The sequence below is a fragment of the Pteropus vampyrus genome, unplaced genomic scaffold (genome assembly GCF_000151845.1).
Source record: "Pteropus vampyrus isolate Shadow unplaced genomic scaffold, Pvam_2.0 Scaffold82, whole genome shotgun sequence".
In the NCBI taxonomy this organism is placed as follows: Eukaryota; Metazoa; Chordata; class Mammalia; order Chiroptera; family Pteropodidae; genus Pteropus; species Pteropus vampyrus.
The window spans coordinates 5,642,352-5,657,439 of NW_011888863.1; the positions used below are offsets into that span (position 1 = coordinate 5,642,352).

The following is a 15,088-nucleotide window of genomic DNA, read 5'->3' on the forward strand; positions in this document are numbered from 1 at the left end:
CGTTTGTTCCAAGCCCAGCTGCGGCGGGAAATCGGTCGCCAGAGGGCGCGTTCTCCCCGCGATTGCGCAGACTGCGAGGCACCAGGTGGGGCCGGTGTGACCCGGAGAGCAGACCAGCCGGAGAACCCGAGGCCCTGCCGGACCTAGCTGATTGCAAACAGTAATGATTGCATTGCGACCTTGAACAGGTGATTTCGATCAGTCGAAAAGAGTACGAAATTCCCTTTGTGGAATTACCAGTTAAACCGAGCTTGAGCCTCCGGTTTTGGTGCGGGATGCCTTTGTCCCCCCACCTCCAAACCTCCATCCTTCAAAATAGGATAGAGACAATCCACGTTTCCCCAGAAAGGATTCAGCGTGTAAGAGCAGAATGCCCCGACATTGCCATAAAAACGGAGTGGATGACTCCACAACCTTCAATAATAAGATTGTGTTTATTTAGACTGTTTTGTTTGTCGCTTTGAAACAGATGAATTCATTGGCACTCGGAGAAAAAGCTGATAAAAATCTTTGGTAAAGTTACATAAAATTAAGAGAAAAGGCTGAAAATACATCAGCGTTTCTCATACCAAACGAATAAGGGGCGGAGGAAACTACCACCCAACAATACTTCAGACCCAACTTGTGTCCCGCTATTACACCAAGTAGAATTGTTTTAGATCTTGTCCCTGAGAATGATAAAAATTATGTAGACTAGCAAGAGAAGAACAGAGAAAACTCAGAAATATAATCAAGAAAGCAAAGATCCAGTTTAAAAGTGTTGGCTGAGCCCACACAAAAATTGCCGTGATTTTTAACATTTCTCAATACAGTAGTTTTCCAGTTATTATCTGTGTTTTCAGTCTCAGGTAACATAATGTACCTTAATGTTGCATTTTTGCTTTGAGTCTCTGAATCCCTTTTGTGTCCTTGAGGGTCAGGCAAATATTAGATTGTCCATTTGTTTCATTGTTTATAACCAGAGAAAGATCAGAAGCTGCTGAATATGAGGGGAGGAAGACTATACCTTTGCCCTTAAGAGTATAAAAACAGTAGACATAGGTTTAAAAAAATGTAAAAGACACACTTTTGTATCAATGAATAAGCACAAAGTTACAGCACAGGTTATGCCTGTTGTAGCCTGAGCTGATAATGAATCTAAGAATGGTATTTCAATCATATTAATTGTGAAATATGTGCCTTCTAATTGACCAAGAAAAAAACTATTCCTTGGGTCATATAGATCTAGCTCTAGATCCTAAATATTCCACTAAATAGAATAATTCTGAATAAATCTTTACCGATTTATGTCCCAAGATGGATTCAGAAAATGAATCAAGAAAAAAAAATGCAAAAGCAAAAATAATTAAATTTCAAGTCCAGAATGGTACATTTTGTGTAAGAATAGCATAATTTTTGTAGGACATTGTACCTCAGTAGATAATGCTGCCCTGATGCCTTATGAAAAAGGTGATTCAAGAAAAAAGCTTTCCTTCCAGATCTAGAGATATTTAAAGCCAATGAATTTGGCTTATTATGAAAACTCATGCCCCCCAAATTTTAATTTGTTGAGGTTTTGTTTATTTTCTCTCCCCCACTCCCTATTTTCTACAACACCTTGCTTTGTCCTGCCACAGTATTTGTGAAAATCCCTACCTCAAAGCTTAGAAAGGAATATATTTAAAAAATGAAAAAAGGTGTTGTTTCAAATCAAAGTGGTAAGAATACATTCAATCAACAAATATTTATTGTTATATGTCAGTTATATTTGCAATAAAGCTGAGGGAGATCCAAATATTTATTGGGCACCTCCTATGTGTTGGGTGATAGACATATAATGATGAGTGAGACAAAATATAGCCCCTGCCCATGGAGCTGATTGACAATTCAATAAAAGCTGCAGGAATAAATAGCAAAAACAACCAACTCAATAAAATAGAAAAATAAGAATAATGGATAGCTTGATTTCTGTAAAAATAGCCAATCTTTACATCCCTTGAAACTGTGAAGGTTTTAAATAAGCATTGTCTGGCAAATGTATGGTTCCTGCATGGATGGCTATGCTGCATTCACTTAATGTAGCTTCATGTTATTGAAACTGGGCACTGGAAATATTATGATGGACTACACTACTTTCAAGTGCCCTACAGTCCTGGAAACTACACAGCAAGAAGTGCTAAGGCAGAGGGTAAGTAGCAGGTGCTATGTTAGCACATGGAAAAGGTTTCTAAACAAGTTCCACTGGTTTAGGGAGAGGTGTCAGGTTACCATCTACTGAGCATTTGGAGCCAGGCTCTGTGCCATGAACTCTAAAAATCTCATTGGCTTTTAAAAACTACTCTACTCTGAAACTAAAGTGTTTGATATATTCTACTGTTGTCCTCATTTTACAGATGAGGAAACAGACTCAAAAAGGACAACTAGTAATTTTGACGCAAATACCAAACAATTCTGTAAGTTAAGTAGAAATCTGAGAAACTAAAAGGTATCTTCAGTTGGTTCTTTTCTGACCATGTGGAGTGCGGCATTTCTCCTGGTAACCTGAGGAGAACTAGAGAATTTTAGGGCTGTGAAACTCCTCCCCTAATTTTAAAGATAAGGTAAGTAAAGCTTCTGGACATTTAGTAGTTTTCCTAGGACCTAAAGCATCTAGGTCTCCTGCCCACAAGCACAGTGTGCATTTCAAATTCCTTCAACCCTTTTCCTTGCTGCTTCCATAGAGAATACACTGGCAGAACTGAAACCAAAAAGAATAAGCAATTCAGTGTTACTGTATCTTCAAAGGAATGTATTCAATAAGACATCTTAAAATAGTCATATGTTTTTATCCAATAGTCTTATTTTAGGAATCACCTTTATGGAAATAATCAGAGATGCAGACAATAATTTATTTGTAAAAATGCTAATCACGGTACTTTTTTAAGTGATGAAAAAATATAAACAAAAACCTAGACAATCAACAATAGAGAAATAGTTAAATAAGGTGATTCTAACCCATAAATTATAATTCGGCCAGTAAAAATAATCTTTTTAAAGAATATTCAGTGGCATGATCTTTTATATGAATTTTTTAAAAAGGCAGGATAACAACATGATGTAAAACACTATTTAGTACAATTGTGATTTTGCAAATTTTTAGTTTTAAATATACACAGAAAAGGCTAGATTTCCTCTTTATTTTTTATTGCATATGTTTATTTTAGATATCAAATGAGACTAAAAATTTTCCCAAAAACATGAAACCTACTCTCTCCAGAAATAGCCACTATTAATAATTTTTGCTTACATCTTTACAGACATATTTTCAAGAAATACCTATTTTTCTTTTTTACAAAAATGGGGCTGCACTAAACATATTTAGTAATTCGGCTAATTTTACTTAAAATATAGCAAGGACCTTTCTATTAAACCAAATTTTAACTCTGAGTTAGCTTTGGGAGGTAGAATTTCATATTATTTTAATTACCTTCTTTTTACTTTCCTGTGAACAAGTTAGAAATTAGAAAATTAACAAATAATGCTTTTAAATGATACTTCATTATTTTAAAAAAATGTTAATTGTCCAAATGGAAACCACAATAATAACATATAATAGTAAATATTTGAATAAATAGTAACCTGCATAATTCCTTCTCCCATAAAAAGACAAGAATACCAAATGAAACATAAAAAATTTACCCTAAAAGGAAAGCCCAAAATAGTACAAGGTATTTTGTCATTTGAGAAACTATTTCTTGTCCACCATCACTTTGTTACCCCAGAATTTTTCACATAATTTTTTACTCATTTTTAATAAGCAATACATCTTAAAAATAGTTATATTTCTTAAATGTGACATCAAGAGCACAGGAACAAAAGAAAAAACAGTTAAATTGGACTCATCAAAATGGAAAACTTGTGCTTCAAAAGACACCATCAAAAAAATGAAAAGACAATCCACGGAATTGGAGAAAATATTTGCAAGTCGAATATCTAATAAGGTACTTGTATCATCAATAATGTAGAATATAATTTATTCCATGTTATATGTTTTTATGTATTATAAGAATATATAAAGAACTCTTAAAACTAATAATGAAAAGACAAACCAATTTAAAAATGGATACAATCTGATTAGACATTTCTCCAAAGAAGATATGCAAGTGCCAATAAGTACATGAAAAAACGCCTAACATCACCAGTCATTAGGGAAATACAAATCAAAACACAGTGGGATACCACTTCACACCTAACCAGGATGTCTATAATCAAAAAAGACAGATAAAAACAAGTGTTGATAAGAATGTGGAGAAATTGGTTGGAACTCTCATACACTACTGGTGAGAATGTAAAATGGTGTTGCCACTTTGGAAAACAGTCTGGCAGTTCCTCAAACTGTCAAACATACAGTTTCCATATGACCCAGCAATTCCAAGTATATACTCCTAGGTGTATACTTGAGACAAATGATAACATATCTCCACACAAAAATATGAACGCAAATTTTCATAGCAGCATTATTCAAATAACCAAAAGTAGTAACAACCCAAATGTCCATCAGCTGATGAATGGATAAATAAAATGTGGTATACTCATACAAAGAAATATTATTTGACCATAAAAAGAAGTGAAATACTGATATATGCATGGATGAAACTTGAAAATAATTTCAGTGGGCTATGGGAGTGGTCTCTAGTTGCCGTGAGATGATGTAGGGCAAGGGAAATATTGGTTTTGTGTGTGGGAGTTAGATAAGAAGGTGCGTGACTTCCAGACAAGCTGACATGCAGGACAGAGGTAAACTTTTGAACTTCATTAACGGATGCCAAATACACATACAGAATTTAATAAAATGCAGAACAGATACTCTGTTACATTTTACCTTCAGACTGAGTCCCCTATCTACTCAAGAACATTCGCTTGGAGATTAATGGCTAAATAATATTCCCTGATTGGAAATTTAGCCCAGGAACTAAATTTTTGTTCATACTTTATCCAGTCATTCTCTCTCCTTGTAGGCTCCCTGAAATCCTGCATTCATCCTAACTGGTAGTATGTCCTAACAGGTCTGATCATGTCATTCCTCTATCTTCAATGAAAGACCAAAACAAAAGCTTAGTAGCTTCCTGCTGCCCTCAAGATAAAACATTCTTTGTAAACTATTAAAATTTTATTTTGAATAGCTAATGCAATACAGCCACGCTACAGAAGGAACAGTCTCCCTTTACTCATCCTCAGTTCCCTTACTCCAAAGCAACCAGGGTTAGCTGTTTCTGTTGTTTCTTGTGTATCTTTCCATAGACTTTTATGTACATACAACAAATGCACACATGTATTCTCCCACCACCATCATTTTTAGCCTAATGTTCTCGTAATTGCTTTTTTCCCTAACAGTATATCTTTGCAATCATCTCATGTAATTATACAAGTAGCTTCCTCATTCTTTCATACCAGCATAGTATTGCATTGTTTAAATGTATCAAGATGTCGATTTATTTAAACAGTCCTCTAGTGAAGAATACTAAGGATACTTCCAACCTTTGGCCATTACAAACAATGCTACAATGGACAGTTTTATTTAGCTATCATTTTGCAAAGTTCAAAATATAGCTGGAGGAGAAATCCCTAGAAGAATTACTGAATCAGTTGTGGTTTTGATAGATGTTTCCAAATAGGTGTTTCTAAGTTACAATTAGACTCCCATCAGCAACATAGGGTGAGGCCTGTTTATCCTCACAGTCATCAGCACAAGTGCCCAGCTGACCTTCTACAGACCTGTCAATGTGTTCCTGTGACTTCCAACTGTCAGTGTCTGCATCCTTGTGCCTAAAGGCTCATCCTCCCCATCTCCAATTGCAAAGGAGCTTTGTAGGATTGTGGGAGAAGTCAAAAGCACAGAAAATTATCACCACCACCACACACACACACACACACACAAGCGGCAATCTTCACCCATGACTTTTCAGCTCCTTCATTTCTCAGGTGGGATAATTCTAAGGTTTGTATGGCTTAAGAACATTCCTTTCATTAGCTGCCTTACTTTTCTCTGTCATTTCCCTACTTCCCTTTCCAGTATTCCCTCCCAGCTGCCCAATTATTTTTGTTTGGAATTAAAATCGGCAAAAGGGGTGAGCAAGCTCTACCTCCCTAGAGATAATCAAGCTACTTCTTATTATTTGATCTGAATGTTCCTACATCTGTTTCACACTCATCACAATATTGATATTTTTCAGTCTCTTGGTAACTAATGTCTTTAAAACCATACTGCTTTAATTAAAGCTTCAGAGCAGATGTCTGTAATAAATTTATTTTAAAAATAAGAATATTTAATCTCAAAAGAAATCCTGAAAGAAAGCATATTCTCTTCCTATACATGGGCAATGAAATGATTCTTCAGCCATGAAGAATGGAAATAAACAACATGTTGATTTTAATAGGAAATAAAAAGATGTAGACTTTTAAAACCTTCCTAACAGTTTTTTCAAAATGCCTAACAACTAACCAGTTAAACAACATGGGGCGGGGGGTGGAGGGGAGATGAAACACACTTCACTTAAATGTTTGTCCACGGATGCAAATTTTTTTTCTAGGAAAGAGATTTACATTCAGATGCAGATAGGAAAGAGCACTAGTTCAGGGTAAGTCGGCTTCTTAGAACTTTAGTTTTATTACCTCTAAAATGAGATAATAATTCACAGGGTTTTTTTGATGATTAAATGAGCTAACAGATGTTAAGTACTTAGCATATTGCCTGGCATATAATAAAGATTCAATAACTGGTAGTTATTCCTATGAAAACCGTCTCTAGTCTCATGCCATCGTCTTCTCTAGAAATCGCATAAGTAGTTGAAAGAACACATCCCATGATAGTTCTTGACCACGAGGCTAGCCTAGGAAAAGGAAGTAGGACACTACATAAAGTGTACGGAAGACAGAAACCCCACATCTCAGGAGAGTACAAATCAAGAAAACAGTACAGTCTCCTTTCTCATACTTTACATTGCTCGGACTGGCCAGACTTCTATAAATGTATAGGAGGGGGCATCACAAGAGATGCCGAATATAAGAATAGATATGGTCTCTTGCCAAGACTGGAGTAGGTGTATTCTCCTCTCCAAGACTATTGCTTTTGCTACTCCTGCCTACCAATAGCAATATTAATGGTACCAAGTCCAAAAACATCTTTTAGCAGCACCACTGGCTCTCCTTCAAAGCAGTTGAGTTATTTGGTGGTGAGAGGTAGAGGGTAGGAAATTGGAGTTAGTAGAGAGAGTATGTACTGTATATATTATGGCATCTATAATGGCATAATGACATAGTAGAAAGAGAGCTGGATTAAGAACTAGGCATGCAGAAAATTAAAACAGTACTAATGTACTAATTCTGGCTCTTTCAATGACAGAGTTTGTGACTTGGGCAAACTACTTAGTTTGTCTGTGAACAGCCACACAATAAATCTTCAGCAAGTGCTGTTAACTCTATCTTCAAGGTGTATTTCAACTCTATCCACTTTTCTATATATTCTACCACCTAAGCAGGCCACTGTCATCTCCTATCTAGAGTATACCAATAGTTTTCTCTAGAGTTCTTGCTTCTCTCCTGGCCTGTTGTTTATCCTAGACAATGAAACAGAGGAATATTTAAAATTTTAAATCTATTGAAAATTACTAAGGATTCTCTATCCCATTTAGAAAACCCCCATACTACTTATGATGGCTCTCCTGATAATAACCCCCCTCCCGACCTCTCTTACCTTATTGTGGCTGGCAGACTAAGGTGGCCCCCATGATCCCCACCTCCTGGTATTCATGCATTGTATAATTTTCTCCCTTTGAGTGGGTGGGACCAGGACATGTTTTTAACCAACAGAGTACAGCAAAGATGATGGGATGTCAATTCCTTGCTAGGATACTCTTTCCTCGCTGGCTTTGAGGAAGCAAGCAGCCATGCTGGGAAAGCTCGCAGAGCAAGGAACTGAGGGCAGCCGACAGCCGACAGCCAGCAAGAATGGAGGCCCATAGTCCAACAGCCTGCAAGGAACTGAGTTCTGCCAACAACTTCATGAGCTTGGAGGTAGATCCTCAGATGATAACCCAGCCTTGGCCAATACTTTGATTGCAACTTTGCAGAGGACCTGGCAGAGCTGTGCCTGGGTTCCTGATCTACAGAATCTGTGTCATTTTAAACTGCTGAATATGTGGTAATATTGGTAACACAGCAATACTTAATTCTTAGCTTCCATCACACTCCTCCTTATTCTCTGCAGTTTACCTACATTGGGCCTTCTTGCTGCTGGCCCCATATGTCAAGGTTATTCCCTCCTCAGGGCCCTCTGTCTGGAAGGCTCTTAACCCAACTCTTCACTTAACTGACTCTTTTATATCGTGCAGGTCTTAACTCCAATGTTCACTCTTATCTACCTCATCTAAATAGCCACCCTGACATTAGTACATTACACTGTTTTAATATTCTGCATAGAGCTTTTTACTACATGTAAAAATTTGTTTATTCAATTTCCTTACACTAGAATATAAGCTATTTGAGATCAAGAACCTTGTTTAATTTATTTCCCACTATATACCTAGAACCTGAAGCAGCGCCTGTGACTATAATAACATTCACTAAATACCTGTTAATTCTCATTAAATGAGCATTGGGTAACATTTAAGCTCCATCCAGTGCTAAAATAATCTCAGGTCCATAAAGGGATGTATGCAAAGCTGTTTATTGTAACAACAGTTTGCGGTACAGTGAGTGGGAAATAATCTGGGTGTCCACCACTGGGACAGTAGATTAGTAAAACATGGTAGATACACATGTGAAGTACTGTGTAGCAATTAGAAGAAATAGATCAGATGTACATATCGATCTGGACTGAAAGCAGAGAACCCAAGACTAAGATATATAAGATGCATATTTTTTTTATAAGTAAAAATCCATGTGCACACAAAAATACATATTTTGTAAGAACAATACCAATACAAACACATTAAATAAATTAGAATGCTTCTCTGAGGAAGGGAAGGAGCTGCAAGTGGGAAATGAGGTTAACAGGGAATAAATAAAGCAAGAGAAAGACCTTGCACAGACTACTGATGATAATGCACTAGGAATTGGGCCGTATGATTAATTCAGTCTGTATCTGAATTAATTGAGAGCCAAAATTAAGGCCAAACCAAATGGTATGATTCAGAGATCATAGAAGACATCATAGAGTGTCACCAGCCTAAAGATAAAAAGGTTTGGATTAAATACTAAAAGGTGACCTATACTAGAAATCTCACCGTCATTCATGATCCTTTCTCTCTTTCTCTCCTATAGAACAAGGCATCTGTGTGCTTCTGAGGTTTCTCTCAAATTTTCTCAAATTAGTCTCCACTTCTCTTGGGTCTTCATCATGATTAAACTCAGATTCAATTTTCTTGACACTGCAGCTTCACAGGCAGTGCCACTCTCTTCCATTAGGAAGTACATAATGTCTGACTATCTCTCTTGGTGTGACTTTAGAGCTTATAATGATCAATGCCACAGTCTTTATGTCAAGGTCTCTTTAGTTATTTTGATTATATGAGGCTGATTTTCTAATGTATTCCTCAGGAAAAGTTCATGAGGACAATATTCTCTGAGTTTTTAAGTGTTCGTAATAGTTTGTCTATAGCCTCTGTACTTAAAAGTCAACTCGGCAGAATATAAATCCTTGGCTCGCATCTTCTTTATTAAACTCATGATGAACTTTCAGGGCTCTGTGTTTCAGACTGTGCATTTCTCCACCTGGAACATCCTTCTCACTTGTCACCAGTCAAACTCTATTCAGCCATCTGGGCCCAGTGGCAGCTTTCTACTACTGAAGCCTTTCCTATCTGCTCCTGACGGAATTAAGTTCTACTTTCAATAATGTTCTTAAGCAACTTTATACATTTCCCCATATTGCTTAATGCATTATACATAGCTTCAATTTTATATATATCTTCTAGATAAAGTCTGTTAATTACTTATTGAATTCTCAAAAAATTTATCTTTAGCAAATATGATCTGTCAGTCTTTAAAAGAAAGTATGTTTAAAATTTCATTCTATAATTATAAATTCATCTATTTCTCCTTGTAGTTCCACTTGCTTTTCATCTATGTATATCGAATACCCATAGTTGGTTCCACATGACGTCATAACTATTATATCTTCTGGGATAAATATTCTTTTATCATAACGACATATTTATCTCTTTTAATGTTTTTCACCTGTAATACTATTTTATTTGCCTGATATATATATTTTTGAAATATATCTTTTTCTAACTTTTGTGTATCATTTGAAAATAGCATTAATCTTTTTATTCTTAGGCCTATTTTAAATAATTTATAATGGACAATAAGAGAAAGTTTTTCAGCACCAAAATTTCAGGGCACCAAGAAACAGAAACCAGTCAAATGGTGTTTCTGTTTTTTCCTTTATTCTCTATCTTAAATAAAATTCTTCAAAAAGTTATACATAGAATTACCATATGACCCAGCAATGCCATTCCAAGGTATATAATATACCCAAGAGAAATGAAAATATGTCTACACAGTAATTTGTACACAAATGTTTATTGTAGCATTATTCGTAATAGCCAAAAGGTGGAAATGAATGCCCATCGATGAATATATATATGCATAAACAAATTGTGGTATATACATATAATGGAGTATAATTTAGTCATAAAAAGTAAGGGAATACTGATACATGCTACGACTTAGGTAAAACTTGAAAACATTATGCTAAGAAAGAAGCAGACACAAAAAGTCACATATTAATGAATGATTCCTTTCATATGATATATCCAAATTAGGCAAATCCATGGAGATGGAATGCACATTAGTGGTTATCAGGTGATGGGGGAGGAGGCTGTGATTACTTAATGACAGGTGTTTTTCTGAGGTGATGAAAAAGTATTGAAACTAAAAAGAAGTGGTAGGTATACAACATTGTGAATACATTAAATGCCACTGAATTTTAGACTTTGTAATGATTAATTCTGTTATATGTGAATTTCACCTCAGTAAAAAATAAATTCATAAAACGATGCTAGATATTGTGAGATCAATTACTTTTTGCCAACTTGTGAGCGGTTCTGATCTCACTTACTTACCTTAGCAATGAAACAGATTTGTCTGAAATGTACAGCCAAACTTGTGGCATGACCAAGTGTCTGCTTCAAAGAGGCAAAGTGTTCTCTTTTTATAACTTCTGTTGGAGCAAAAATTTTGGACTATGATAACATTCAGTTGTAATTCTAGTACTTGAGTTACACAAAGAAACAGGCCTAATGGGCAGGCTCTTCTTTAACAGCAACATTAAATAACAAAAACAGATCATTTCTGGATTTAAAAAAAAAAAAAAGACTTCTCTTAGATATTTGGAAAATTTTACTTTGTTCTTATCTCACTTTGCAATGTGTATGATTTATCTTCTGGAAGAATAGACCACATAAATCTTATTGGATAAGATATGTCACAACCGATTTTTCTGGGTTCAGTGATCTTCATTTTTTTCTCAGGTGACTTTAGATACACAGTCCCTCCCCTTCTGTCCCAAGCATTGTTCCTGTCTGGCACAGATACCCCCAAAGAAACACTGCCTAGACCTGTGAAGAGTGGAAGTTGGAGATATTTGCAAGCATTTTCTGGTATACTCGTTAGCTTTTGCTGCATCCCAAACCACCCCAAAGCTCAGTGGCTTAAAATAACACCCAGTTATTCAGCTCACAATTCCGTGGGTCAGCAATCTGGGCTCAGTGCGCAGTTCATCTATGGCCCTATTCATGCATTTGTAGTCAGCTGCTGGAAGTGCAGTCAGTGAGCTGGTCTGCTGGGATCTGGCTGATCTGATCCTAAGGGCTTCACTTGCATGTAGCTCGCTGTCGGCTAGGGCACCTTGGTCCTTCTCCAAATACCTTCCACCAGGCAAGCCCAAGCTTGTTCACAAGGTGGCAGTGTTCACTTCTGTCACATCCTTTTCCTTAAAGAAAGTCATAAGGCCAGCCCAGATTCAAGAGATGGGGAAACAGATACCAGCTGTTGGTGGAAGATGTAGCGTTACCATTTTTGCAATCTCTTACAACCGAAGTCACTATTCCTGCCATCGTTACACACTAATTCCCATACTGGTTGTCTCTGCCCCCAGCTCTGCCAGCCTCCAGGCAGGAGGCCCACTCGGTTACTGACGCTTCGTGATCATAGTCTTCCTTACATCCATCACGTTCTGGGTTACTGGTTTCCTCTCTCATCTGACTGTACATGCATTCAGTCTCAGCAAATCCTCACAGTTTCTGATCTACTGAGAATTTATTTTTGAGCACCGCTGTGTTCACCTAAAGCTCATGTAACCGTATTATTTCTCATCTAAATTGCGACTTCTGAAAATGAAATGGGGCACCATGAATAATTATGTTAATACAGCAAGCATAAGCTGAGATGTCCCTATTTAAAGCCATAATGGTTAAAAGCACATCCTCTTCATCTACCTTGTTTAGATTTGAATACCAACTCCGACAATTATTTGCATTAAATTCTTAGTAACAGTTTCCTCATCTGTTAGATGGAGATTATAAGAGTACTTACTTTACAGGGGATTTTGTGAGGTTTAAATAAGTTAACTTACGTAAAATACTTACCTTATTATTATGTTATTTCTAACCTCTGCAGTGGGTGGAGGGATTGCCTTCTTCATTTAATGTTATATTACATGCACATATGTTAAAATTATTTCAAAACCTTTGTATCTGTCAGTTTTAAGGGCTATAATTTCATTAATAAGGTTCTACAATTTACCTAGATCATTTTCTGTGTTCTTCTAATATAAACAATAAAACAAAAAACTTTATTGTGGATCAGTTTTTTATAATAAATTATTTTTTATATTAGTTTTAGAAGTAAAAATGTTATATTAAAGAGTATTTTAAGGATCTTGGCATTTATTGCCAGATTGCTTTCCCAAAGAATTACATTAATTAACACTTGCATGAGCAATATTAGGAAATATTAACTTTAATGCAGTTTCACTAGCACTGAGATTATCAGTAAAAAATAAAATTTGTAAATGTGTTGTACTTGTTCTAACAAACTTGTTTTCTGGTTTGCCAGCCCTCTTAAATCAAAAGCAAAAATTAGAAGCAAGGTGAAGGATATTGAAAAAGATACCTGTTTGTTAATGGCTTGAAGGTGAGAGAAAAGACAAAAATAAATACAGGAATAAGAACTCCTAGACATCCAGGATTATTTAATGAACAAACATGTCTTCAATCTTCAATGGTCCACAATATCATCGTTTATTGTAAGATACAACAGTTAACATTTATTATAATAACTCTAAATGATCAAGAAAAATCGGAATATACTAAACAAAATTTGTATTTGGGTGATTTCCATTAAAAAGTAAAAAAACTTTTATGTTGAAAGGAGACATTTATTGCTTGGTTATATTTTATTTTCAGTCCTTGGGGTGCTGTGAAGAGTCATATGGTTTTGCCAAAGGTGGAGTGAAAAACAGGGGAGAATGTGAGCTCCATACTGAGGAATAAAAACGGAGGACAAAAGACCAGGGACCAGGATAGGAAGACTATTTTAAATCCCAGAACTTGTGCCATTTCCCCCTATTGGTTATTATTTGTTATCCCTTCTTGTTTTCCTGGGAAACAAAGGGCCTCTGTCTAAATTTCGTCTTCCCAGGCAGTAAGGAAGTGGGAAGTTGAGGAAGCGCATTTCCCCTCCACACCTCTTCAGGCACGGTAAGGGTGAAGAGAAGGGTAGTGCAGCTGGCTACTTACACAAGGAGACAAAGTAAGTCCTAGTCCTTTAGCTCTTCAGCAAAGAGAAAAATAAGAACTTGGAATCCATCTCAGTCTGGAGAAAAGGTCATGATTCTCTAAATTTATCAAGCATCGAAGTTAGCTGGAGATCTTGTTAAAAGACTGATTTTATCTCCAGAGTCTGTGATTTAGTAGGGCTGGGTAGGGACTGAGAATTAGCATTTCTAACAAGTTCTCAGGTTTTGCTGATGATGTGGGCCAGGGAGCAGACTTTGACAGTCACCACAGGAACAGGTTCCCAGTCCCAACTAATCACAGAATCACTGGGAAATTAAACCAACCAACAAACAAAAAACATAAAAAACAAAAAACAGATTCCTGGGAGCCTCTTCCCAGAACCCATTAATGAGAATCTTCAGAATAGGGATCACAGGAATATGCTGGTTTATTTATTTGATAAAGCTTCCCATTAGATCTTGACGTCCAGCAGGTGTGGTGTCCCACAGCCCCATAACGCCCAGAAATATGCTAAGCACTTAGTCAATGTTTAATAAAGCCTTAACTGATAGACTGATTTAGACCCAGAGGGCAATTTCCTCAGCTAAAAGTGAATCTTTTAGTATGTTAATTTTATTTCATTGGTGATGATGATATTCTTTGGAGAATATCTGCGCTGACCTCTTAACCACATAAAAATGAGCACTTTTGTAAAGGAAGTTATCACAATTCTAATAAACAAACAAATATGGCTAGCACAGCCATGTAAATCATCAGAATATTTCCATGGCAACATGTCAATATATATATTTTTTTAACGTCTACAGCATCTGGTATTCCTAGGTGGTCTCCCATCCAAGTACTAACCAGGCCTGACCCTGCTTAGCTTCTGAGATCGGATGAGATTGGGCACATTCAGGGTGGCATAGCCATAGACTTAATATTTTTTTAATGATCAAATGAAGCTATTGTGAGATCTCTCAGATTTATCCCTTAGAAATAGGGGGTTTTTGTTTGTTTGTTTGTTTGTTTGTTTGTTTTGTCAGAATGGCCTAGCAGTATAACCAAATTGGTAGTTCATTCGCTAATCAAAATTTTAGTAGATTAGATTTTCTCAGGCAACACTTTCTTTCCTGATATTTGCCATAGGGTGGTTTTTACAACATATTTTTCTTGCTAATAGTCCAAATATTCAACAGAACTTGAAAGCAGTACAATTATTATTTCCATTGTTTTAAAGTATTTTATTAAAAAAGAAGCAGGGTTGCCACTTCAATGATCTTCTCCGACCATAAAGTAGAGACTGAATGATATTGGTCTAAACTGCATTTCACCTTCACATCATTCCT

At 36.2% G+C, this 15,088-nt stretch overlaps 1 pseudogene; it reads right to left on the reverse strand.

Moving 5' to 3' along the window:
- Window positions 1-14,557: 14,557 nt before the first annotated feature.
- LOC111741871 lies at window positions 14,558-14,676 on the reverse strand (annotated as a pseudogene).
- Between the last annotated feature and the right edge of the window lie 412 nt (window positions 14,677-15,088).